The 26,597-nt window shown below is 42.4% G+C and overlaps 2 long non-coding RNA genes across 2 annotated transcripts; one reads left to right on the top strand and one right to left on the bottom strand.

Moving 5' to 3' along the window:
• The first annotated feature begins 1,649 nt into the window (after window positions 1-1,649).
• On the top strand, window positions 1,650-26,079 carry LOC112080928 (uncharacterized). Its single transcript, XR_002896262.2, has 7 exons — window positions 1,650-1,700; window positions 5,876-5,945; window positions 13,329-13,472; window positions 23,226-23,384; window positions 25,302-25,355; window positions 25,592-25,740; window positions 25,888-26,079. It is a non-coding gene; the product is annotated as an uncharacterized lncRNA (long non-coding RNA).
• Window positions 3,965-5,255, bottom strand: LOC112080929 (uncharacterized). The gene is made up of 4 exons (XR_002896264.2): window positions 5,170-5,255; window positions 4,651-4,983; window positions 4,249-4,302; window positions 3,965-4,115 (listed from the first exon to the last, which is right to left on the bottom strand). It is a non-coding gene; the product is annotated as an uncharacterized lncRNA (long non-coding RNA).
• Window positions 26,080-26,597: the final 518 nt, after the last annotated feature.

The following is a 26,597-nucleotide window of genomic DNA, read 5'->3' as shown; positions in this document are numbered from 1 at the left end:
GAAACAATCAGACTTTTCAAACCCATTAACTCAGTGTCTGCAATGACAGGAAGTTGACGGTTTTATGGTTTATCATAGGCCAACTCTCAGCAGCATTGCTGTCTAACTCAGTTTAGTCATTTTCATTGCAACTTAAATGTACCTATATTTTAAATCAATAATAAGGAAAACTTTCATCATGGTGGAAAAACACTCAAATACATAGTTTAAGGATATGATTATCTCTCTATTGAGCTATACGACATGCAAAACAAATTGACTTTCATGAAGGTTGTGTAGGTTGGTAGTAATACACCACATAATAACAAATAACCCCCTAAAATGAAATCAAGCATGCAGCAAAGTAGTACCATAAATCTGTACCACATCCTATTCTGTAGGCCTAAATCAAACCTCAATGGCTGCGTTTACACAGGCTGCCCAATTGTGATATTTTCCCACTAATTGGTATTTTGACCCATCAGTTAAGTTCTTTGCCAATAATTGGGCAAAAGATCAGATGTAAACGCAGCCTATTTTTCCATGCAATTTGTTTGTAGCCTTTTAACCTGAAAACTGCTGTAATTAGATGGTCAGTCTTTGGGGGCGGTTTCCTGGACACAGATTTTAGTTCTAGTCTTGGATGAAAAAGCAAACTCAATAGAAAATGTCCATTGAAATTGCTTTTAGTCCAATATATGTATCAACTCTCAGTATGACATCCTCATAAATATAGACCTGTTGTTCAATCAGTAAAAAAGTTGGTTCTGTCATTCACTTTTTCCCTCATGATTTCTTAGCCATCAGGATTAGGGTGAAGTTGATCTGTCAGTGCTGTCATGTACTTGGTATGGCACCAATTGGCATCCTTAATGTATGCTATCTACTGGATGTGTTGTACAGAACTCGCCAGCTTTGTAGTACTAAAACCCGGAAATTAGTTACCTGTTCGTTCAGCCATCCCTATGGGAAAAATGAATGGAGAAAGAATAGGGTTTTGGAATAAACGCTGATAAATAAAGTCTGAGGTTAACACAGGTTTAGGAGATCGTATATGTTTTGTACTATGGCATAATAGCAGTCAGTGCACATGACCTTTATGAATTCTGAAGCCTTTATATGCTGTTTTTTATAACAAATTCTTTAAAAAGTCACAAAAAGGGACGTTAGCTGATGAAGATTATCTTATAAAACAAAATGTATCAGATCTCCTAAYCATGTGTTTACCAAAGGCCTTTACCAAAGGCCCCCCAAAAAGACGCCATAAAATATCCTCATAGGCATTGTCCAACAAACCATGGTGGAGTTAGTGCCTACAAAAAGACGCCATTACTATTTCTCTCACTTGTGGTATTACAGAAAATATGCACTTTGTGTGCCACATAGAGATAGAGGACACATCTTTATAACTGCTTTATAGTGGCTGTGACAACATGGGCAGCGCCATTGAGGGTAAAACCCATAGGAATCCCCACTCAGTTTCCTACTTTAAAATGGTGGATGATGGCAATGTCCAATAGCAATGTTCATGCTAAAACGGGTTATATCCATGATGAGTCCTCYATGTATCTTTATGGTGTGACTGTGTAACTAATGGCGAGCGCATCAGTAAATGGACATTCGTGCCTACAGAAAACTCGAGATTCCACGGCGAGATAAAGTGAATTAATTTTGCTATTTATTTGCAGCGTCAACAGGTGTCTCCAGGTGCGATGTCCAAGGTATTGATATGTGCCTTTTCATATATAGTTATAAGTGTCACGGCTGTTGAAATGAGTGGACCAAGGCGCAGGCGTGCGTAGAGTTCCACATTATATTTTATAGTGAAACTTCAACCAAAACAACAAAGAATATAACAAACGTGCAGTATTGCAGTGCTCAAGCAACTATACAAAAACAAGATCACAAACAACAAGTGGAAAAGGCTGCCTTAATAAATCCCCAATCAGAGACAATGATAGACAGCTGCATCTGATTGGGAACCATACCAGGCCAACCTAGAAAAGAAAAACTAGACTGCCACCCTAATCACACCCTGACCTAACCAAATAGAAATAAAAGGATCTAGGGTCAGGGTGTGACAGTACCCCCCCCCCCCAGTCGTAGAACCGGAAAACATGGCACCTGAACGTACCAACTCCACACGTGAGTACAGGGAGTTGGTTCTGGTGCCACCTTGGCTCCGCCAACCACCCCGTGTGCCCCCCCAAAAATGGAGGTTGCCTCTTAGGCTTTCTTGTGGCCGAAACCCCGGTGTCGTTGTTGTTGCTCCTTCGCTGCCTCCGCTCTTCCATGACAGCTGCCTCTGATTGGAACCACACCAGGCCAACCTACAAAAGGAAAAACTAGACTGCCCACCCTAGTCACACCCTGACCTAACCAAATAGAGAAATAAAAGGATCTCTAAGGTCAGGGCGTGACAATAAGCTAGTTTGAATCAGAGTTCGATTGTTACTGTAAATGAAAGTAAAAGCAAGCCTCTGGTGAAACCCATGTCAGAAAACATTAATAAACAATATATGTAGACAAATTAAAAGGACAGTCTACTTGACATAGCATACTATAGTTTATGCCGCGATAGCATACTTTATAAAATCCCTCTTCTGTAACATTCTTCGTCCTCCTCGTCTGAGGGATAAGAAATGTCGACCAAGATGCAGCGTGGTGAGTATCCATTTTAGTAGGAATACGTGAAACGAACGAACGCACAATCCCAAATAGTGAACACTCAACACAAGAACCAACGAACAGAACAATCACCCACAAACCACAATACAAAACAGGCTACCTAAATATGGCTCCCAATCAGAGACAACGACAAACACCTGCCTCTGATTGAGGACCATATCAGGCCAAACACAAAAATAGACAAACTACACAACAACATAGAATGCCCACTCAGATCACACACTGACCAAACAAAACATAGAAACATACACAGCAAACTATGGTCAGGGCGTGACACTTTCAACTTCAATCAACATTTCATTATCAACCAACTTTTACTCCGTGGAAAGTGACAGAACTGGTTGTAGCGCCTTGCCTAATGACTGAATAGGGCATGCCTTTAGCCATAATGCATACTTTATTTTATATTAAGAAAAACGGCAACAAGCAAACACAAATTACGTGGGGAATAAATCGCTTTATGGTCTTAATTTAATGTTATTAGGCATAAGGTTAGCAGCAGGGTTAAGATTAGGGTTAAAGTTAGAAATAAAACGCGTTATGACTTTGTAGCTGTGGTAACTAGTGGCGACCTCATGCAGTAAAGTGGACATTCGTGCCTACAGAAAACTTGATTGCCACGGCGAGAACGTAATTAATTTGCTATTTATTTGCAGCGTCAACAGTTGTCTCCAGGTGCGAGTCCAAGGTATGATATGTTGCCTTTTCATATATAGTTATAAGCTAGTTCGAATCAGAGTTCGATTGTTACTTTAACTTCTGTAAATGAAAGTAAAAGCAACCTCTGGTGAAACCCATGCAGAAAACATTTAATAAACAATATATGTAGACAAATTAAAAGGACAGTCTACTTGAACATAGCATACTATAGTTTATGGCCGCGATAGCATACTATATAAATTCCCTTTCAACTTCAATCAACATTTCATTATCAACCAACTTTTACTGCGTGGAAAGTGACAGAACTGATTTTAGCGCATTTCCTAATGACTGACTAATGCCTTTAGCCATAATGCATACTTTTGTTTCATATTAAGAAAAAACAGCAAGAAACAAACAAATTCAATACAAAGCAGTTACACAATAGAAATATAATATGCCTTGATGTATAGATCAAAACACTGTATTTAATAAAAATGGTAAACCTATGTGTTCAGATAGTGACTGGGCATAAATACTTAGAATTCAAGCCCAGGAAAAAGTTATCTGAAATTTACCAGCAGACAAACATACCTTATACAGTCAACACTGATTAAAAAAAATGTCGATCATCAATTCACCAGGACAGGGCACACAGGAACAGGGCTGCTAATACTATACATTTCCTTAATTCTTCATTTGTGTTCGGAAGTATGACACACAAATAACTGTGGCCACAAAGAAAATCAAGATGTTTATGCTCAGAAAAATGTAATTGAGCCAATGGAGAGAATTGTCTTTTTTGATTTCTAAAAACAAGAGGAAAGTGTTTGTCACTGTCATGTCGAGTTGGGAAGTTATGTTATAGCTGGAATGCTAAGTAGGCCTACAGTCCTTTATCTTGTAAACAGAGCAAACAAGTCATGTTGTATCAATACTTACTCTTTGGGACCAGTGTTGTCAACTTTGGGGCCAGTGTTGTCATCTGGCTGATGTCTTAGATAAGGAAAAGGAGAGATGGCTATGTTATAGAATTAACTTAAATGGTTTTATTTATTTAATCTATAGGGTATTGTAGATGCTACATGGTCCAGATCTGTAGCCTAGACAATTCATTTTCTGTACTACATTTTCTGACATTTCAAACGGGATCACTAGAAAATCTGATGCAGCATGTTTAAAATAAATAAAATACATACTGTACATCATGCTGACATGATGCCTGTTCAAAAACTTGGAAGGCTTTGAAACTTGAGTCAATGAAGATTACTCTTTCACCACAAAATAACCTAATTTAAATGAACATGATAATACAAAAATGCAGTGGTGGTGTAGGACACATACCATCAAAAATGTGAAGTGTTCCACCCTTCCRGAAAGTATTTTGAAAGTCACCGTCAATGTGGCACTGTGTGATGCAGGTTGGCATGGTGTCTTTTAAGGTCAGGTTTCTCAATGTTATGGAAGCAAAAGTGTTGGTGGAGCTCATGTTGACACGATGCTTATAGGATTCTGCTTCTAGCAGATCACCTTGATCTTTGATGACCCATTTCATTCCACAAAATGTTATTTCCTCTTGATCTGAGGTAATGTTGCAAAAGAGAGTTGCTGTTTCACCTACTATGTAAGCATTTTTCGAGGACCACTGGTTCACCCACACCCTAGCAGATGCAGGAACTAGGAGAGAACACAATGCATAGATAATGAGGGAGTTTGCTTTAAACCTCAAGTATTTATGTTAAAAAGTAGGACTTTCATAAATAATCTTAATTTAGAAATAACTTCCATTCTCTCAACCATAGCAATTTATCCTTATGATGGACAACAACAGTTGATTTAAGATATCATTTTAAAGTATTTTACCTTGGATTAACAACAAGATAAAAAAAATAAGTTTGCACATGATGCTGTAGATCGTTCTAGTCCCGACCAACTTGAAAATGAACAACCTATTTCCTGTAACTTCACTTTATAACGTAGATCAGTTTTTAAAAAAATGAACACAGGAAGATGACAAAAGCAAAAGAAGGGGAGCTACATAATCAAGTTCAGGGCACACACCCCCAAATGGTAACACTTTGTTTGAGATAAAACATATTACGTACTAATTTCGAGTTAAGTGGTCTATTTAGGATGTGAATGCCTTCATTATGTATTATTAGCCATTTAATAGTCCATATTTAAGTGTTTTCTCATTCACACATTACAAGTAATGTATTAACTGACCACCAGTCCTTAATAACCTCATTGTTAGCAATATTCAATTATTATTTATGGTTAGTATATTTACACAAGTAACAGACTCTTAGTATCCTGTCTCAATGTGGGACCTAACTGTTGGTTGGTCGAATGTTTGGTGGAGGTCTATTACCCTTTCATTTGCCAAATTTGCTGTTACTTTTTAAAATGTAGAGAGAGTGCAATGACCTGAAATTAAAGAACTTGCTTTTAAACATTTGAAGACTGAATTGGTACAAACCCTAAACTGTTTGTCCCACTGATGCCAGTTAAGGGACATATGCAGCTATAAATGGCTTTAATGTTCATATATATATATTTTTTTTTTCAGAGTACATCTTCAAATTACTTTTGTATCATATTGTTGATACTGTTAACACGAATTCCCTTTATCTTACAAGGTAAGGCACCTTATCTATTTTGTTCACTATGTTCTTAGAAAATGGTCTGATGGTATTAACATACACTACATGACCAAAAGTATGTCGAACATCTCATTCGAAAATCATGGCCATTAATATGGAGTTGGTCCCCCATTTTACTGCTATAACAGCTTCCACTCTTCTGGGAAGGCTTTCCACTAGATGTTGGAACATTTCTGCAGGGACCTTCCATTCAGCCACAAGGGCATTAGTGAGGTTGGGCACTGATGTTGGGCGATTAGGCCTGGCTCGCAGTCGGCGTTCCAATTCATCCCAAAAGTGTTGGATGGGGTTGAGGTCAGGGCTATGTGCAGGCCAGTCAGCTTCTTCCACACCGATCTCAACAAACCATTTCCGTATGGACTTAGCTTTGTGCTGGGGGCATTGTCATGCTGAAACAAGAAAGGGCCTTCCCCAAACTGTTGCCACAAAGTTGGAAGCACAGAATCATCTGGAATGTCATTGTATACTGTAGCGTTAAGATTTCCCTTCACTGGAACTAAGGGGCCTAGACCAAACCATGAACAACAGCCCCAGGCCATTATTCCTCATCCACCAAACTTTAAGTTGACACTATGCATTCGGGCAGGTCGTGTTCTCCTGGCATCAGCCACACCCAGATTAGTCAGTCAGACTGCCAGATGGTAAAGTGTGATTCATCACTCCAGAGAACGTGTTTCCAATGGCGGCAAGCTTTTTACCACTCCAGCCGACGCTTGGCATTGAGCATGGTGATCTTAGGCTTGTGTAGGGCTGCTCGGCCATGGAAACCCATTTCATGAAGCTCAGTTCTTGTGCTGACGTTGCTTCCAGAGGCAGTTTGGAACTCGGTAGTGAGTGTTGTAACCAAGGACAGACAATGTTTACGCGCTGCGCGCTTCAGAACTCAGCGGTCCCGTTCTGTAAGCTTGTGAGGCCTACCACTTCGCGGCTGAGCTGTTGTTGCTCCTAGACATTTCCACTACTTACAGTTGACCGGGGCAGCTCTAGCAGAAATTTGACGAACTGACTCGTTGGAAAGGTGGCATCCTATGATGGTGCCACGTTGAAAGTCCCTGAGCTCTTCAGTAAGGTCATTKTACTGCCAGTGTATGTCTATAGAGTTTGCATGGCTGTGTGCTCGATTTTATACACCTATCAGTAAAGGGTGTGGCTGAAATAGCCAAATCCACTAATTTGTGTCTGCATACTTTTGTATATGTAGTGTATATTACACATCTGTTAGCACATCATAAATGTCATTGTAATTAGGCTACTGTGCAGTTGGGCTGTGGTGACATCAAGGTTAGAGTGCTGGGCTGGTTTGAATCTCACAGCTGATGCGGAATTCTGACTGGAGTGAGCCGGTAACCGGAAGGTTGCAGGCATCAATATCACAGGTGCTACCTATTGGAAGTTATGGCCTTGAGCAAGGCACTTAAATATACACTGATTACATTAACATACAAAACAGGCCGGCTTCCTGCCTACAGACATCATAATCAAGATAACAGAATTTGCCAAGACTGCCATTATTGAGTCTTCCCAATTCAAATAAAATGTTATTCGTCACATGCTGTGTAGACTAACTGTAACGGCAGTCTAGCTCTTCCTCCTCCTCGGACGAGGAGAGGCGAGAAGGATCGGAGGACCTATGTGCAGCGTGGTAAGTTTCCATGATTTAATAACACGAAAACAAGACACTATACAAAATAACAAACAAACTAACCGTCACAGTCCCGTGTGGCACAAACACTGACACAGGAGACAACCACCCACAATCCCCAACACAAAACCACCTATATATGATTCTCAATCAGGGACAACGATTGACAGCTGCCTCTGCTTGAGAACCATATTAGGCCGAACACAGAAACAGACAAACTAGACACACAACATAGAATGCCCACCCAGCTCACGTCCTGACCAACACTAAAACAAGCACAACACATAAGAACTCTGGTCAGGACGTGACAGTACCCCCCTCCTGAGGTGCGGACTCCGAACGCACCCCTAAAACTCAAGGGGAGGGTCTGGATGGCATCTGTCCGCGGTGCGGCTCCGGCGCAGGACGAGGACACCACTCCACCACTGTCTTTTTCCCCCTCCTTAGCGTCCTTGAGTGGCGACCCTCGCCCCCGACCTTGGCCTAGGAATCCTCCCCAAGGCCCCACATGATTTAGGAGACAGCTCAGGACAGAGAGGTAGCTCAGGACAGAGAGGTAGCTCAGGACAGAAGGTAGCTCAGGACAGAGAGGTAGCTCAGGACAGAGGGCAACTCCGGACTGAAGGGCAGCTCCGGACAGAGAGGCAGCTTCTGGACTGAAGGGCAGCTCCGGACTAATGGCAGCTCCAGACTTGAGGGGCAGCTCCGGGCTGAGGAGCGCTCATGACTGGAGGGCAGCTCATGACTGGAGGGCAGCTCATGACTGGAGGGCAAGCTCATGACTGAAGGCGCCATGACTGGAGGGCAGCTCATGACTGGAAGGCAGCTCATGACTGGAAGGCCAGCTCATGACTGGAAGGCAGCTCATGACTGGAAGGCAGCTCATGACTGGAGGGCAGCTCATGACTGGAAGCAGCTCATGACTGGCAGCGCTCTGGCAGCTACTGCGCTGGCGGCTCTGGAGCTCGTCTGACTGGCTCTGCGGCTCTGGCAGCTCCTGACTGGCTGGCGGCTCCTGACGCTGGCTGTTCTGGTGGCTCCTGACTGGCTGGCGGCTCTGGCGGCTCCTGACTGGCTGGCGGCCGCTCTGGCGGCTCCTGACTGACGGACGGCTCTAGCGGCTCCTGACTGACGGGCGGCTCTAGCGGCTCCTGACTGACGGGCGGCTCTAACGGCTTGGGACAGACGGGCGGCTCTGACGGCTCGGGACAGACGGGCGGCCTCTGACGGCTCGGACAGACGGATGGCTCAGATGGCACTGGGCAGACGGATGGCTCAGACTGCGCTGGGCAGACGGATGGCTCAGACGGCCGCTGGGCAGGCAGGCAGCTCACACGGCGCTGGGCAGGCAGGCAGCTCAGACGGCGCTGGGCAGGCAGGCAGCTCAGACGGCGCTGGGCAGGCAGGCAGCTCAGACGGCGCTGGGCAGACGAGCAGTGCAGGCGGCGTTGAGCAGACGAGCAGTGCAGGTGGCGTTGGGCAGACGGCCGACTCTGACCTGCTGAGGCGCACAATAGGCCTGGTGCGTGGTGCCGGAACTGGTGGTACCGGACTGGAGACCCGTACCTCAAGGCTAGTGCGGGGAGCAGGACCAGGGCACACTGAACTCTCGAGGCGCACTATAGGCCTGGTGCGTGGTACCGGCACTGGTGGTACCGGGCTGAGGGCACGCACCTCAGGGCGAGTGCGGGGAGAAGGAACAGTGCGTACAGGGCTCTGGAGACGCACAGGAGGCTTGGTGCGTGGTGCCGGAACTGGAGGTACTGGGCTGGAGACACGCACCACAGGGAGAGTGCGTGGAGGAGGATTGGGCTCTGGAGACGCACTGGAAGCCTGGTGCGTGGTGTAGGCACTGGTGGTACTGGGCTGGGGCGGGAAGGTGGCGCCGGATATACCGGACCGTGCAGGCGTACTGGCTCCCTTGAGCACCGAGCCTGCCCAACCTTACCTGGTTGAATGCTCCCCGTAGCCCGACCAGTGCGGYGAGGTGGAATAACCCGCACTGGGCTGTGTTGGCGAACCGGGGACACCATGCGTAAGGCTAGTGCCATGTATGCCGGCCCGAGGAGACGCACTGGAGACCAGACGCTTTGAGCCGGCTTCATGGCACCTGGCTCAATGCTCACTCTAGCCCGGCCGATACGTGGAGCTGGAATGTACCGCACCGGGCTAAGCACACGTACAGGAGACACCATGCGCTCTTCCGCACAACACGGTGTCTGCCCGTACTCCCGCTCTCCACGGTAAGCATGGGAAGTGGGCTCAGGTCTCCTACCTGACTTCGCCACACTACCCTTTAMCCCCCACCCCAAGACATTTTTGGGATTTKTTCTCGGGCTTCCAGCCATGCTTCCGTGCTGCCTCCTCATACCACCACTCCTGGGCTTTAGCTGCCTCCATCTCTTCACGAGAGCGGCAATATTCTCCAATGTGAGCGCAGTGTCCTTTTCCCTCCAGAATTTCCTCCCATGTCCAGGAGTCCTGTGTAGTGGGCCGCTGCTGCTGCTGCTGCCCGTACTCACGCTGCTTGGTCCGAGTTTGGTGGGTGGTTCTGTAACGGCAGTCTAGCTCTTCCTCCTCCTCGGACGAGGAGAGGCGAGAAGGATCGGAGGACCAATGTGCAGCGTGAGTTCCATGATTTAATAACACGAAAACAAGACACTATACAAAATAACAAACAAACTAACCGTCACAGTCCCGTGTGGCACAAACACTGACACAGGAAACAACCACCCACAATCCCCAACACAAAACATGCCACCTATATATGATTTTCAATCAGGGACAACGATTGACAGCTGCCTCTGATTGAGAACCATATTAGGCCGAACACAGAAACAGACAAACTAGACACACAACATAGAATGCCCACCCAGCTCACGTCCTGACCAACACTAAAACAAGCACAACATATAAGAACTCTGGTCAGGACGTGACACTAACAGTGAAATGCTTACTTAAGGTCCTTCCCAACAACGCAGAGAGAAAGAAAATGAAGAAATAATAGAAAAGTAATAACACTTAATAATAAATACAAAGTAATGATAATTCGGCTATACACGGGGTACCAGTACCCAGTCGATGTGCAGAGATACGTGGTAATTGTGGTAGATATGTACAGTGCCTTCAGAAAGTATTCACACCCCTTGACTTTTTCCACATTTTGTTGTGTTACAACCTGAATTTAACATGGATTTAATTGAGATTTTGTGTCACTGGCCTGCAGACAATACCCCATAAACTCAAAGTGGAATTCTGTTTTTTGAAATTTTAAATAATGAAATAATGAAAAGCTGTCAATAAGTAGAAGAATTTTTAAAAGATTAATGTGCAAATATTATACAATCCAGGTGTGCGAAGCGCTTAGAAACTTACCCAGAAAGACTCACATTTGTAATGGTTGCCAAATATGTATTGAATCAGGGGGTTAAATACTTATCTTATTGAGATGTATTATTGTTTTATTTTTCATAATTAATTTACAAATGTGCAAATTTTTCTTCCACTTTGACATTACAGGGTATTTTGTGTAGATCTTTGACAAAAAAATGACAATTAAATACATTTTAATACCACTTTGTAACACAACAAAATTTGGAAAAGGTCAAGGGATGTGAATACTTTCTGAAGGCACAGTACATATAACTAAGAATAAAGCGACTAGGCAAAACAATCAASAGTAGCAGCAGTGTATGTTATTAGTCAAAAGAGAGTGCAAAAAGGGTCAATGCAGATAGTTAAATATTTAACCAGCTACACAGACTAACTATTTAGCAGTCTTATGGCTTGGGGGTATAAGCTGTTCAGGGTCCCGCTGGTTCCAGACTTGTTGCATTGGTACCGCTTGCCTTGCGGTAGCAGAGAGAACAGTCTATAACTTGGGTGGCTGGAGTCTTTGACCATTTTTAGGGCCTTCCTCTGATATAGCTTGGTGTAGAGGTCCTGAATGGCAGGGAGCTCGGCCCCAGTGATGTACTGGGCTGTACGCACTATCCGCTGTAGTGCCTTGCGGTCGGATGCCAAGCAATTGCCATACCAAGCGGTGATGCAGCCAGTCAAGATGCTGTCAATGGTGCAGCTGTATAATTTTTTGAGGATCTGAAGGCCCATGCCAAATTTTTTCAGCCTCCTGAGAGGGAAGAGGCGTTATCGTGCCCTCGTCATGAATGTGTTGGTGTGTGTGGACCATGATAGATCCTTTGTGATGTGGACTCTGAGGAACTTGAAGCCCTTGACCTGCTCAGCCCTTTGTTTCCTGTACTCCACAATCATCTCCTTTGTCTTGCTGACATTGAGGGAGAGGTTGTTGTTCTGGGACCACACTGACAGGTCTCTGACCTCCTCCCTGTAGGCTGACTCATCGTCGCTAGTGATCAGGCCTAACACCGTTGTGTCGTCAGCAAACTTAATGATGGTTTTGGAATCGTGTGCGACCATGGAGTCGTGAGTGAATAACGAGTAAAGGAGGGGACTAAGCATGCATCCCTGAGAGGCCACCGTGTTGAGGGTCAGCGTGACGGATGTGTTGTTGCCTACCCTCACCACCAGGAAGCGGCCCGTCAGGAAGTCCAGGATCCAGTTGCAGAGGGAGGTGTGCAGTCCCAGTGTCCTTAGCTTAGTGATGAGCTTGGAGGACACTATAGTGTTGAATTCTGAGCTATTGTCAATGAACAACATTCTGTAGGTGTTCCTCTGGTCCAAGTGGGAGAGTGCAGTGTGGAGTGCAATAGAGATTGCGTTATCTGTGGATCTGTAGGGGCAGTATGTGAATTGGAGTGGGTGATGGTGTTGATGTGAGCCATGACCGGCCTTTCAAAGCATTTCATGGTTACAGATGTGAGTGCTACGGGGCGATACTCATTTAGACAGGTTACCTTGGCGTTCTTGGGCACAGGCACAATGGTGGTCTGCTAGAAACATGTAGGTATTACAGACTGGGTCAGGGGCAGGTTGAAAATGTCAGTGAAGACACTTGCCAGCCAGTCAGCACATGCTCTGAGTACTCGTCCTGGTAATCTCTCTGGTCCTGCGGCCTTGTGATTGTTAACCTGTTTAAAGATCTTACTCACATTGGCTACGATGAGCGAGATCACACAGTTGCCCGGAACAGCTGGTGCTGTCATGCATGTTTCAGTGTTTCTAGCCTCGAAGCGAGCATAGAAGGCATTTAGTTTATCTGGTAGGCTTGCGTCACTGGATAGCTCGCGGCTAGGTTTCCTTTGTAATCTGTGATAGTTTGCCCGCTCTGTCACATCCGACGAGCGTCAGAGCCATAGTAGTAGGATTCGATCTTAGTCCTGTATTGGCACTTTGCCTGTTTGATGGCTTGTCAGATGTTGTTGCGGGATTTCTTATAAGCGTCCGGATAAGGGACCCGCTCATTAACAACACCCTCCCTTGAGGCAGCTCACATTGTGAAGAATCAATAATGGCATTGCTGGCAGATTTGAATTGATATTTTGTAAGCAGGAAGTCGGCCCATTATGTATGATGATTTTATCTTGCTGATTGTACCTTTAACCCCTAACCTAAATTACAGTACAATTAATTGTTATTCCCAACATTGTGTGTTATTGATATGATACTGTGATACTTCTTACTGTAAGAAATGTAGACATACACATAGAAAAAACATATAGTGGGAAACAGTCAATACTGTTTCATGTTACATGTAAAACTCTAACTGAAATCTCAATGATGTTTTATTTGATTTCTAGGCTCTGAAATGCATTTGGCTAAGCCATCTTTTGAAGTATCTTGCACAAATAATGCAAAAGAAGAAATGTGCAATTCCACCACAGCCTGTGGATGGAATGGTTTCCTGAAACAAGTGCAATTTATTTGCTCTAAAGTTTTGAACGGTAAGAAGCTCATCTACTACCTGTCCCATCTGTAGATTAGTTATAATGCATTATGCCATCTGGGACATACTTTTTTTCAAATAAGTAGGAATGTGCATTATGCATTTTGGTCATAAAATGAATCATAGGGTGTTATAACTACTTGTGTAGAGTTTGTTATGAGTTGTCATGACAGGTTATATGAAGTGATATATGCACTACCCATACTGAAAAATATTTACATGTACAAGGCCTTCAGAAAATCTTCATACTCTTGACTTATTACACATTTCGTTGTGTTACAGCCTGAATTACATAATTACATAATTATTCACACACCTGGGTCAATACATAATTATTCACACACCTGAGTCAATACTTTGTAGAAGCACTTTTGGCAGCGATTACAGCTGTGAGTCGTTCTATGTAAGTCTCTAAGAGCTTTCCACACCTGGATTGTGCAACATTTGCCCATTATTACTTTTGGTTGTTGATCATTGCTAGACAACCATTTTCAGGTCTTGCCATACATTTTTAAGTAGATTTAAGTCAAAACTGTAACTGTTTTCTTGGTAAGCAACTCCAGCATAGATTTGGCCTTGTGTTTTAGGTTATTCTCCTGCTGAAAGGTCAATCTCCCAGTGTCTGGTGGAAACCAGACTGAACCAGGTTTTCTTCTAGGTTTTTGCCTGTGCTTAGCTCCATTCTATTTTTTTATCCTGAAAAACTCCCCAGTTCTTAATAATTACAATCATACCCATAACATGATGCAGCCGTAGCACACCCACCCGTAGCATGCGCTCCAGCAGGTATATCTCACTGGTCATCCCCAAAGCCAACAGCTCATTTGGCCGCCTTTCCTTCCGGTTATCTGCTTCCAGTGACTGGAACGAATTGCAAAAATCGCTGAAGCTGGAGCGCATGCTACGGAAGCTACATTTCAAGCTGAAGCTACATTTCCCTCACTAACTTTAAACATCAGCTATCTGAGCAGCTAACCGTTCGCTGCAGCTGTACATTGTTGTCACGAGAATTTTCAATCCCAATGACGATAACTAAACAATTATTTAAGCTTTGACCAATCCCCAAGGTTTGTAAGACCCTGGGTTTAATAATAATTAGGCAAAGACTCAGCTTCTGCAAAAGGGCCGTAAGGTTTATTCAGAGAGCGTTCTAAAGTAAAAAATGCAAAGACATGTCATTTTATAACTCCCACCCCCCCACCTACTTACACGCACACACAGACACACAAACAGTAGGTGGGATGTATCTTTCCCCACAGTCCACATTCCTCGTTTATCACTACCAAGCTGGCAGTTCCATGCCGTTCCCTCCCTCCCTAGATTAGAGGGACCTTGACAGGGTCTCTTTCCTGTCGTAYGTTTTTCAGAGTTCCAACCAGGTCAGGTCATGTATAGTTCAATTGTCCTCTGTGTTTTCTTAGTCACACATTTCTCTCCTTTATCTTGTCTCGACCAAACCTTATTGGACTTTAGTCTATCACTCCAATTCATTTTACTTTACATAATCTAATAATTACGTTAGTCTAATTATTCTTATACATGTTACATAATCTAATAATTACGTTTCAGGGTGGAATTCTTTAGTCATTACTTTAAACATATAAATTCCCTTAACAATAGTCCATCTGTAAATAACCCAACCAATCTACCGACCTCATCCCCAAATTGTTTTTATTTACTTTCCTGCTCTTTTGCACACCAGTATCATTACTTGCACATCATCATCTGCTCATCTATCACGCCAGTGTTAATCTGCTAAATTGTAATTACTTTGCTACTATGGCCTATTTATTGCCTTACCTCCTCACACCATTTGCACACACTGTATATAGATTTTTTTTCTCTATTGTGTTATTGACTGTACGCTTGTTAATTCCATGTGTAACTCTCTGTTTTTGTTTGTGTCGCACTGCTTTGCTTTATCTTGGCCAGGTCGCAGTTGTAAATGAGAACTTGTTCTCAACTAGCCTACCTGGTTAAATAAAGGTTAAATAAATTTAAAAAATAAAATAAAAGCCACCACTATGCTTGAAAATATTGAGTGTTACTCAGTAATGTGTTATATTGGATTTTTTTTGTTGCCTTGTTGCAAACAGGATGCATGTTTTGGAATATTATTATTTTTCACTCAATTAGGTTAGTGTTGTGGAGTAACTACAATGTTGTTGATCCATCCTCAGTTGTCTCCTATCACAGCCATTAAACTATGTAACTGTCACCATTGGCCCCATGGCGTGGTTTCCTTCCTCTTCAGCAACTGAGTTAGAAAGGACACCTGTATCTTTGTAGTGACTGGGTGTATTGATAACCTTCCAAAGTGTAATTAATAACTTCACCATGCTCAAAGGGATATTCAATGTCTGCCTTTTTATTTTTTATCCATCTACCAATAGGTGCCTTCTTTTTGAGGCATTGAAAAACCTCCCTGGTCTTTGTGGTTGTATCTGTGTTGGAAGTTTGCTGCTCGACTGAAGGACCTTCAAGATAKTTGTATGTGTGGGGTACAGAGATGAACTATTCATTCAAAGATCATGTTAACCTAAATGACAGAGTGTAAATGACAGAGTGAACAGAATAATAATATTCCAAAACATGCATCCTTTTTGCAACAAGGCACTAAAGTAAAAATGCTAAAAATGTGGCAAAGAAATTAACTTTGTCCTGAATACAAAGCGTTATGTTTGGGGCAAATCGAACACAACACATCACTGAGTACCACTCTTCATATTTTCAAGCATGGTGGTGGCTGTATCATGTTATGGATATGCTTATCATCGGCAAGGACTACAGTTTTTTTAGGATAAAAAGAAACAGAATAGTGCTAAGCACAGGAAAAATCCTTAAAGAAAACCTTGTTCAGTCTGCTTTCCAACAGACACTAGGAGACAAATTCACCTTTCAGCACAACAACCTAAAACACAAGGCAAAATATAGTTGCTTACCAAGACGACATTGAATATTCCTGAGGCCTAGTTACAGTTTTGACTGAAATCGACTAGAAAATCTATGATAAAACTTGAAAATGCTTTCTAGCAATGATCAACAACCTGACATAGCTTGAAGATTTGTTTAAATATTGTACAATCCAGGTTGTACAATCCTTAGAAACTTACCCAGAAAAACTTACAGTTGAAGTTGGAAGTTTACATACAACTTAGCCAAACACATTTAAACTCAGTTTTTTACAATTCCTGATATTTAGTCCTAGTAAATATTCCCTGTCTTAGGTCAGTTAGGATCACCACTTTATTTTAAGAATGGGAAATGTCTGAATAATTGTAGAGAGAATGACTTATTTCAGCTTTTATTTATTTCATCACATTCCCAGTGGGTCAGTAGTTTACATACTCTCAATTAGTATTTGGTAGCATTGCCTTTAAATTGTTTAACTTGGGTTAAACGTTTCGGGTAGCCTTTCCACAAGCTTCCCACAATAAGTTAGGTGAATTTTGGCCCATTTCTCCTGACAGAGCTGGTGTAACTGAGTCAGGTTTGTAGGCCTCCTTGCTCACACGCGCTTTTTCAGTTCTGCCCACATATTTTCTATAGGATTGAGGTCAGGGCTTTGTGATGTCCACTCCAATACCTTGACTTTGTTGCCATTTTGCCACAACTTTGGAAGTATGCTTGGGGTCATTGTCCATTTGGAAGACCTATTTGCAACCAAGCTTTAACTTCCTGACTGATGTCTTGAGATGTTGCTTCAATATATCCACATAATTTTCCTCCCTCATGATGCCATCTATTTTGTGAAGTGCACCAGTCCCTCCTGCAGCAAAGCACTCCCACAACATGATGCTGCCACCCCCGTGCTTCACGGTTGGAATGGTGTTCTTCAGCTTGCAAGCCTCCCCCTTTTTCCTCCAAACATAACGATGGCCGTTATGGACAAAAAGTTKTATTTTTGTTTCATCAGACCAGAGGACATTTCTCCAAAAGTACAATCTTCGTCCCCATGTACAGTTGCAAACCGTAGTCTGCTTTTTTATGGCGGTTTTGGAGCAGTGGCTTCTTCCTTGCTGAGCGGCCTTTCAGTTTTGGTCGATATAGGACTCGTTTTACTGTGGATATAGATACTTTTGTACCTGTTTCCTCCAGCATCTTCACAGGGTCTTTTGCTGTTGTTCTGGGATTGATTTGCACTTTTCGCACCAAAGTACGTTCATCTCTAGGAGACAGAACGCGTCTCCTTCRTGAGCAGTATGACGGCTGGGTGGTCCCATGGTGTTTATACACTGCTCAAAAAAATAAAGGGAACACTTAAACAACACAATGTAACTCCAAGTCAATCACACTTCTGTGAAATCAAACTGTCCACTTAGGAAGCAACACTGATTGACAATAAATTTCACATGCTGTTGTGCATTAACAATACATTTGTGGAGTGGTTGAAAAACAAGTTTTAATGACTCCAACCTAAGTATGTAAACTTCCAATTTCAACTGTATTTGTGGAAATACATTGACTGCATGCTGTTGTTGCTAGTAAAATATATTTCATGAATGAATATATTTCATTTTTTAATGATGGGTAAATTTTGCTTTTTACCTTACATACTGTAGCTAGGCTACATAATTTTTAAAAAATAAAATCAGCACTAAATCACAATAGCATTCTGTGGTAAAGTTTGAATGACTCGACTGATAACAATGCTTCCAATAATCTTTTTCTCAAATAACTTGGTCCATTGTTGAATTGTGTCATTGGAGTCAATGGAAGGTCACATCTGAAACACGAAATAAAATGTACAAATTACCTCTGTGCACTTAACATAAGTATTTGAACATCAAATTGATACTTACAATGCAGATTCCTTCACCTCCAGTGTCTATTGCAGACTCAAAAGTTATAAAAATATATATATTTGTCTTTTAGCAGATGCTCTTATCCAGTGCGACTTACATTTAGTGCATTCATCTTACAATAGCTAGGTAGGACAACCACATCACAGACATGGTCATTCCATTTTCCCTTAATAAAGTTATCAGCATAGTCAGAGCTAGAAAGAGGGGGGGGTTCAAGTGCAAGTGTTTTATTTTATGACGGGGGATGGGGATTATTTAAGATACTCTTTGAAAAGGTAGGGTTTCAGGTGCTTTCACAAGATGGGCAGGGACTCTGCTGTCCTTGCTTCAGGGGGAAGCTGGTTCCAACATTGGGGTGCCAGAACAGAGAAGTGCTTGGACTGGGCTGTGTGGGAGCTGCCCTCCCATAGGGGTGGGAGGGCCAAGAGATCATAGGTGGCAGAACGGATTATTCGGGTTGGGGTGTAGGATTTGAGCATAGCCTGAAGGTAGGGATGGGCAGTTCCTGTTGCAGCTCTGTAGGCAAGCACCATGGTCTTGTAGTGGATGCGAGCCTCGACTGGGAGCCAGTGGATTGTGCAGAGAAGCAGGGTGACATGGGAGAACTTGGGAAGGTTGAAAACTAGGCAGGCTACAGCATTCTGGATAAGTTGCAGGGGTTTTATGGCACAAGTGGGGAGCCCAGCCAACAGCGAGTTGCACTAGTCCAGACAAGTGCATGGATTAGGACCTGCGCCGCTTCCTGTGTGAGGAAGTGTAGTACTCTACGGATGTTATTGAGCATGAACCTGCAGAAGCAAGTCACTGGAATTGTCAACCGTGATGGAGGTCTTTGAGTGGGTAGGCCTTCCCTGGGAGGAAGAGCAGCTCCATCTTAATGAGATAGAGCTTGAGGTGGTGGGCCGACATCGGAGCTGAGACATCTGCCACCTGATAGGCGAGACCTGTGAGGATATGACGGAGCCAAGTGACTTGGTGTATAGAGTGAACAGGGCCTAGAACCGAGCCCTGGGGGACATGTGTAGTGAGAGTATGTAGTGCAGACACAGAACGTCTCCACGTCACCTGGTGGAGCGGCCTGCCAGGTAGGCTCCAATCCAAGAGTGTGTAGCGCCTGAGATGCCCAGCCCTGAGGGTGGAGAAGAGGATCTGATTGTTCATGGTGTTGAAGGCAGCGGATAGATCTAGGAGAATGAGAACAGAGGAGAGAGTCAGCTTTGGCAGTGCGGAATGCCTATGTGACACAGAAGAGCAGTCTCAGTTGAGTGACCCATCTTGAAGACTGACTGGTTAGTCAAGATCTTTCTGAGATATCTGATCAACACTTGTTATACTGCACGCAAAATTGTTTTGGAAAGGAAAGAAACAAGGGATACAGGTTTTGACATCAGATGAGTTGAGTGTTGGATTTCTTTCTCTTAGCTGCCCACAGCCCTGTTCTGTAAGCTCACTATGAGTCAATAAGCCACGGAGCAGGAGGGGAGGGCCGCACTGGTCGGGAAGAAAGGGGGGTTAGCAGAAGGGAGAGGCTATTGGATAGAATAGGTGAGAGTATTAGGAGCAAGAGAGAAAATTGCTACTGCGCATGACCGTCTGGGTTGGGGCTAAGTGGCTAGGGTTGGAGGAAATGGAGATGGAAAGGAAACAAACTAGTGATCAGAGACCTGAAGGGGGGGTTGCAGTGAGATTAGTAGACAAAGCATCTAGTAAAGATAAGGTCAAGCATATCGCCTGCCTTGAGTTGCAGGGGGTTGGGAAAGGGTGAGGTCAAAAGAGGCAAGTAGGGGAAAGAGAGTTGGAAAGAAATTATATCAGGTGGTTGAAGTCGCCAAGTACGAAGAGCGTTGAGCCATTGTCAGGAAATTAGTTTATCAAGGTGTCAAGCTCGTTGAGGAACTCGCCAAGGGCACCTGGTGGGTGATAGATGACAACAATGTTAAGCTTGAGTGAAAAAGTGACAGTAACAGCATGGATTTCAAATGAGGATATGGACAGGTGACAGGGAGAAGAGAAAATCTCCACTTAGGAGAAATGAGTAGCCCTGTGCAACGACTAGATGCTCTTGGACTATGAGAGAAAAATGTAGTCAGATTGAGATCAGCTGGAGTAGCAGTGTTCTCTGGGCTGATCCATGTCTCCATCAGGGCCAAAAAGTCAAGGGACTGAAGGGCAGCATACCTGAGATGAACTCGCTCTTCTTGACCGCAGATTGGCAGTTCCAAACGTTGCCAGAGACCCTGAATTCCACATGGGTTGGTCGTGCATGGTGCACTAAATTAGAAGAGTTGCAGCAAAGGGGTGGGGAGCTTTTGTTAGGCCTACAGAGACAGGAGCAAACAGGTATAGAAAACACACACATAGTTGGCAAAGCTACAAAAGAGCAAAAATGAGATCAGAATATAACTCAGTAAGATATTAAGTGGGAGAGTGGCTGTTACGTACGCCTCTAGGAAGAGGGAACGCAACACCCTGCTACAACTCAACTCCCTGTGGAGTGAAAGAGGTATGGATTTGTAGGTGCGAGTAAGGATGACAAAAGCAGAGAATTTATTCCTTCACACGGTAATATGGGGAAAAGGGGCTGATGGAAGCAAAGAAAGTAAATGTCAAAGCCCCCTCTCCTACCTTACCTGCCTATCCACTACTTACCGCACCAACCAAAATACAGGGGATGGTCCGCCCAGGTCTTACCTAGTGTGTATAGACATAGTACATACTGAAAGAGATTTGCGTCAGTTCAAATCTGGTATCAGGACAAAATGTGATTCAGAGTCACCGAATATATTTTAAGTATTTTAATTAAACTCAATTGATAAATGGTAAATGCAATTTTCGTATATACGGGTTCACTGTATCACCACGCAGGGTAAAGCAGGGAACTGTGGAATGTACTCAAATAGCAGTTCTTATACTATGACAGCTTTAGTTCCAACTCGTCCAGTTGGCCTAACATAGTAGAGGCTGAGCGCGGTTTAAACTCTTGATCCGCCTTTGGTGGCATCCGGACTTGTCCAAGTCCCTTAGTGCTTTCCTTTGTCCACATCTGGTTGCTGGGTAGATTAGCTCCGTCTTGTGTCTCTCCCTTGATTCTTCACTCAAACAATTCCTAATATGGTACTGATCAGTGCCCTAACCACCCTGGTTGGCCTAGAGAGATGCACCCCTCCCCTCTCCAGCTTGACCACAGCTTTTATGGCCTGTGTTGGTCAGTCATTACACACCTAGACACACACACATCTGTATTGTTTGTGTGTGTGTGTAACAAAACAATATTAATCTTCAAACAATATGCTAGCAGGCTATAGTGCATAAACATAAATCCTAACAATACTACGGGGTGTATATGTATGCCCGCAGGCCTCTTGCCTAAACACTCCCTAGGTGCCTTCCCCTTCCCCCCTGGGAACAAAAAACAGAATAATTACTAATCACGAACACAGTCCTTTTGGCATACACACCCCTTGCAGGACCGGCTACAAAATACTATACACAAACTATTTGAGCAACAACCAACACAAAAAAATCAAAGAAGCGCTCTCTGAGCAACAACCAATACAGAACATAACCATCAGCTCTCTTAACAACAACCAACACAGGACACACTAATCATCTCTTCTTCTGAGCATCAGAACACTGGCTTATATAGCTGGAGAAGTTGTCTGTAATGGGATACAGCTTTATCCCCTGACGAGAGGGCGGGGTCAACTCCAATTAGCAATGGGGCCGACCAATCAGCTGCTTGGTGGGAATTTCAGGAATCCATCCTGAAACACACACATACAAACAAAAACCACAACACGGAAACTGGGGAACGTAACAGTGGTGTGGAGCCTTCCTCTCAGAACTCCGCAGAACAACTCGGCAGAACCGTCTTTTTTTTGGCGACGAGACTGCCACTGACACGAATGCCGCTTACAGCTACTGCTGAGAAACCAAGGGAGACTGAAGTACTTACACTAATTGCTGATTGCCTGGGAAACCATTCCCCCTCCAATACAGCCACTGATTACCAAAACAAGTCACAAATTCCCTACCCTTAATCCTGGTTGATGTGTCAACAACTATCTGCAAGTTATTAGCAATCAGCAGTTCACACACCAGGTAGGCTAATAGGCTAATACATACATGACATTAACTGTACTGTACTGAACTCTACTCAACTTTAATTTTCAAAACAATTCTTACCTTGGTCAGTCACACTGCATGTTGGTGGCAAGCTAAAGCAGGAGCTAGTTAGCCAGCTAACGTTAGCTGTGTTAACAAGCTTGCTGAAAATTCTTGCTTGCAGTTGAAGAAATTATCTTCTTCCTCTGTCACCCACCAGGTAAAAAACATATTTTAATTCAATGTTATGAATCTATAATCAAATAAATTGCCATTATCCACGAGAAAGCTTTTGGTAGTGACAGCTGCTCTTCTCCTTCGGAATACATTTCTAAATTGTGAAGGCTGCTCTGTCAGTTTGAGGCGGGGCTCTGCAACATTTAAAATTGTGATTGACAACTCTGGAAAAATATATTTGAATATATATTTACAGATATGTTCTACGTTCAAGTGTCTTTTCGAAATTAACACCTCATTTATTTTTACTGTTTCATAAGTGGCAGTAGGCTATACCTCAATAGCTGCAGAATTTTTTCAACAACAACTCAATGATCCAACTTTTGCATGCAAAACACCTCTTTGGGAACCTAATGCTAAGGTACCAGAGATCAATTAAAGACTCAATATTGTCATCGGTGTGGAGAAGGTTGTGAGGTGTGAGTGTGTATTTGACATATTTTATTTATTTATGTTTGATAAATACATTTTCCCAATATATTTACATATATTTCCAATTGATTTAAATATATAATTTTTCCGTATGGGTATAAGTGTGTAATTCATAAGGCATTATAGATGTAGTCTTTATGTGTGTTGCCTAATAGAATGTGATATTTTTCTAGGCGAGTTCCAATGCAAGCATGAAATAACTGAACCTTCGGAGAAAGAAACATGTAAAAAACTAATGGAGAATTTTTGCAATAATAACTCCGAATGTGGATTCAATCACTCTGCTATTATTAACAACAATGCTTTAAAATGCACCATAAAGATTAAACAAGGTATGTATCTTGTCACTCATACACTCATACACACATTTTATAATATGTACTGCTCTGTTTTACCTATGGTACTATAATTATTAAAATTACAATTATGGGGTAGCATTTAGGGTGTACCTGTGTCACTATTAATTTAGTTATAGTAACATTTATATATTTTGAACAAAACTGATTTATGTTCTGAAATACATTATTGCAGCTTTACGTCAATGTGCATGTTTTAATGGGGCGGCAGGGTAGCCTAGTGGTTAGAGCGTTGGACTAGTAACCGAAAGGTTGCAAGTTAAAATCCCTGAGCTGACAAGGTACAAATCTGTCGTTCTGCCCCTGAACAGGCAGTTAACTTCTCTAGGGTATGTYGGACGGTAGCGTCCCACCTCGTCAACAGCCAGTGAAACTGCAGGGCGCCAAATTCAAAACAACAGAAATCCCATAATTTAAATTCCTCAAACATACAAGTGTTTTACACCATTTTAAAGATACACTTGTTGTAAATCCAGCCAAAGTGTCCGATTTCAAAAAGGTTTTACGACGAAAGCACACCAAACGATTATGTTAGGTATGAGCGAAGTCACAGAAAAAGACAGCCATTTTTCCAGCCAAAGAGAGGAGTAACAAAAATCAGAAATAGAGATACAATTAATCACTAACCTTTGATGATCTTTATCAGAAGACACTCATAGGACTTCATGTTACACAATACATGTATGTTTTGTTCGGTAAAGTTCATATTTATATCCAAAAATCAGAGTTTAGGCGGGACGCTACTGTCTCACTTGGCAAAAAGCCTGAGAAAATGCAGAGCGCCAAATTCAAATGAATTACTATGAAAATTACTATAAAAATCTAACTTTCATTAAATCACACATGAAAGATACCAAATTAAAGCTACACTGGTTGTGAATCCAGCCAACATGTCAGAATACAAATAGGCTTTTCGGCCAAAGCAAACGATGCTATTATCTGAGGATAGCACAATAGTAAACAAAGACAGAGAAGTATATTTCAACCCTGCAGGCGCGACACAAAACGCAGAAAGAAAATATAATTCATGCCTTACCTTTGARGAGCTTCTGTTGTTGGCACTCCAATATGTCCCATAAACATCACAAATGGTCCTTTTGTTCGATTAATTCTGTCGATATATATCCAAAATGTCCATTTATTTGGCGCGTTTGATCCAGAAAAAKACCGGTTCCAACTTGCTCAAACGTGACTACAAAATATCTCAAATGTTTACCTGTCAACTTTGCCAAAAAATGTCAAACTACTTTTGTAATACAACTTCAGGTATTTTTTAACGTTAATAATCGATAAAATTGCAGACGGGATGATCTGTGTTCAATACAGGATTAAAACCAACTATAGCTAGCTTTCTGGTCTCGTGCCTCTAACAAACAGGACACTTCGAGTGACTCTACTTCAAGATGGCCGTACTTCTTCATTACACAAAGGAATAACCTCAACCAATTTCTCAAGACTGGTGACATCCAGTGGAAGCGGTAGGAACTGCAAGCAAGTCCCTTAGAAATCTGGTTTCCCAATGAAAACCCATTGAAAAGAGAGTGACCTCAAAAAAAAAATCTGAATGGTTTGTCCTCAGGGTTTTGCCTGCTAAATAGGTTCTGTTATACTCACAGACATGATTCAAACAGTTTTACAAACTTCAGAGTGTTTTCCATCCAAATCTACTAATAATATGCATATCTTATCTTCTGGGGATGAGTAGCTGGCAGTTTAATTTGGGCATGCTTTTCATCCAAAATTCCGAATGCTGCCCCCTACCCTAGAGAAGTTTTAACCCACTGTTCCTAGGCCGTCATTGAAAATAAGAATTTGTTCTTAACTGACTTGCCTAGTTAAATAAAGGTTTTTAAAAAATGCTATTTTTAAGTTGTGTTTTTGCCATATTTGCAGCATTGTCGACACAATCAATTGTGTCAGCAGTGAAAGCGGATGAACCCAGAAATGGTAATTATAATCTCAATACATCATAAAGTATAAGAGATGGAAGCAATAGGGTAGTGTTAAGATGGATGCATATACAGCTATACATTTAAAAACCATGGTGTCCTCTGTACTGAACACATATAGCCTAGTTCCAAAGCTCTTTTTTCCCATTAATTGTCAATATTTGTATGTGTTCCTTTTACCATTGTATGAGGATTTGGCCTGTTCTATTGATTTAATATATTTTTCATACACAGAAACATCTGGAAACGACGCAAATTCCAACTGGTCGAACAATTTCACTTGCATTTGCATTGCCAGCATTATCATTGGATTTTTCATTGGATTTTTCATTGGATTTTTCATTGGATTTTACATTGGATTTTGTATTGATTGTAGTTGTCTGGTATGTGTTCTTTGTACTTTGTCAGAGATACAGTATATTTTCAGGATTCTCAACATTTCTGGGAATGTAAATATATGAAAACAATAGAACTGGAAGTTGTAAAATGTCTGATGTCCTGTATCTTATTCAATTGTCTATATTTTATAGGAGAGAAATATGGATCATCGCCGTGGTAACAGGTACACTGCAGTACCTGTAGAAGTGGGCCTAAACTAAAGTTTTATATAACATCCAGCACACAGACAAGCCAACTGAATCTGAGTTTAACAGAGTCTATTTGTTTCATTTATTTATTTTGTATTTTGGGTGCATTATTTTTGTCTGAGCTGGGGTTGAGTGATTGGGGGGGGGGGTTGAGTCAACTGACTCGGGATCAGGCCCTTAATTGTTTTATTTCCCTGTTTAACTCTGTTGCAGATAAAACATTTGCATACAAAAAAGTAAGAGTAAAAGACAGACGTTATCATTGGTGTACGCATGGGGTGGCAGGTAGCCTAGTGGCGCTTTCTCCCGCGATGGATAGTGGTTCTGAAACATAATCTTCAGTGCGCCGTTGAATTGGCGCCTTTCCCCTTTATGTTGCTATGTGCATAATAGCAAACTTAACCAGAATGTTGATGTTGAGAACAATGCGAAGGAGGCAGCAGCTGAATGAGGAGATGAGGAAACAGGTCTTGCCTTAATTGTCTTAAGAAAATTGAGGGGAAACACCAACTTAATTAATGAATAGCCTAACTGTTAACTTCTACTTGCTACGCATCCCGGATCCGGGAGCACCCCCATCAGTAAAAAAAGCTGACTAGCATAGCCTAGCATAGCGCCACAAGTAAATACTAGCATCTAAATATCAAGATATT

Source organism: Salvelinus sp. IW2-2015, unplaced genomic scaffold, assembly GCF_002910315.2.
Source record: "Salvelinus sp. IW2-2015 unplaced genomic scaffold, ASM291031v2 Un_scaffold16593, whole genome shotgun sequence".
NCBI lineage: Eukaryota > Metazoa > Chordata > Actinopteri > Salmoniformes > Salmonidae > Salvelinus > Salvelinus sp. IW2-2015.
This window is presented reverse-complemented; position numbering and strand designations above follow the sequence as displayed.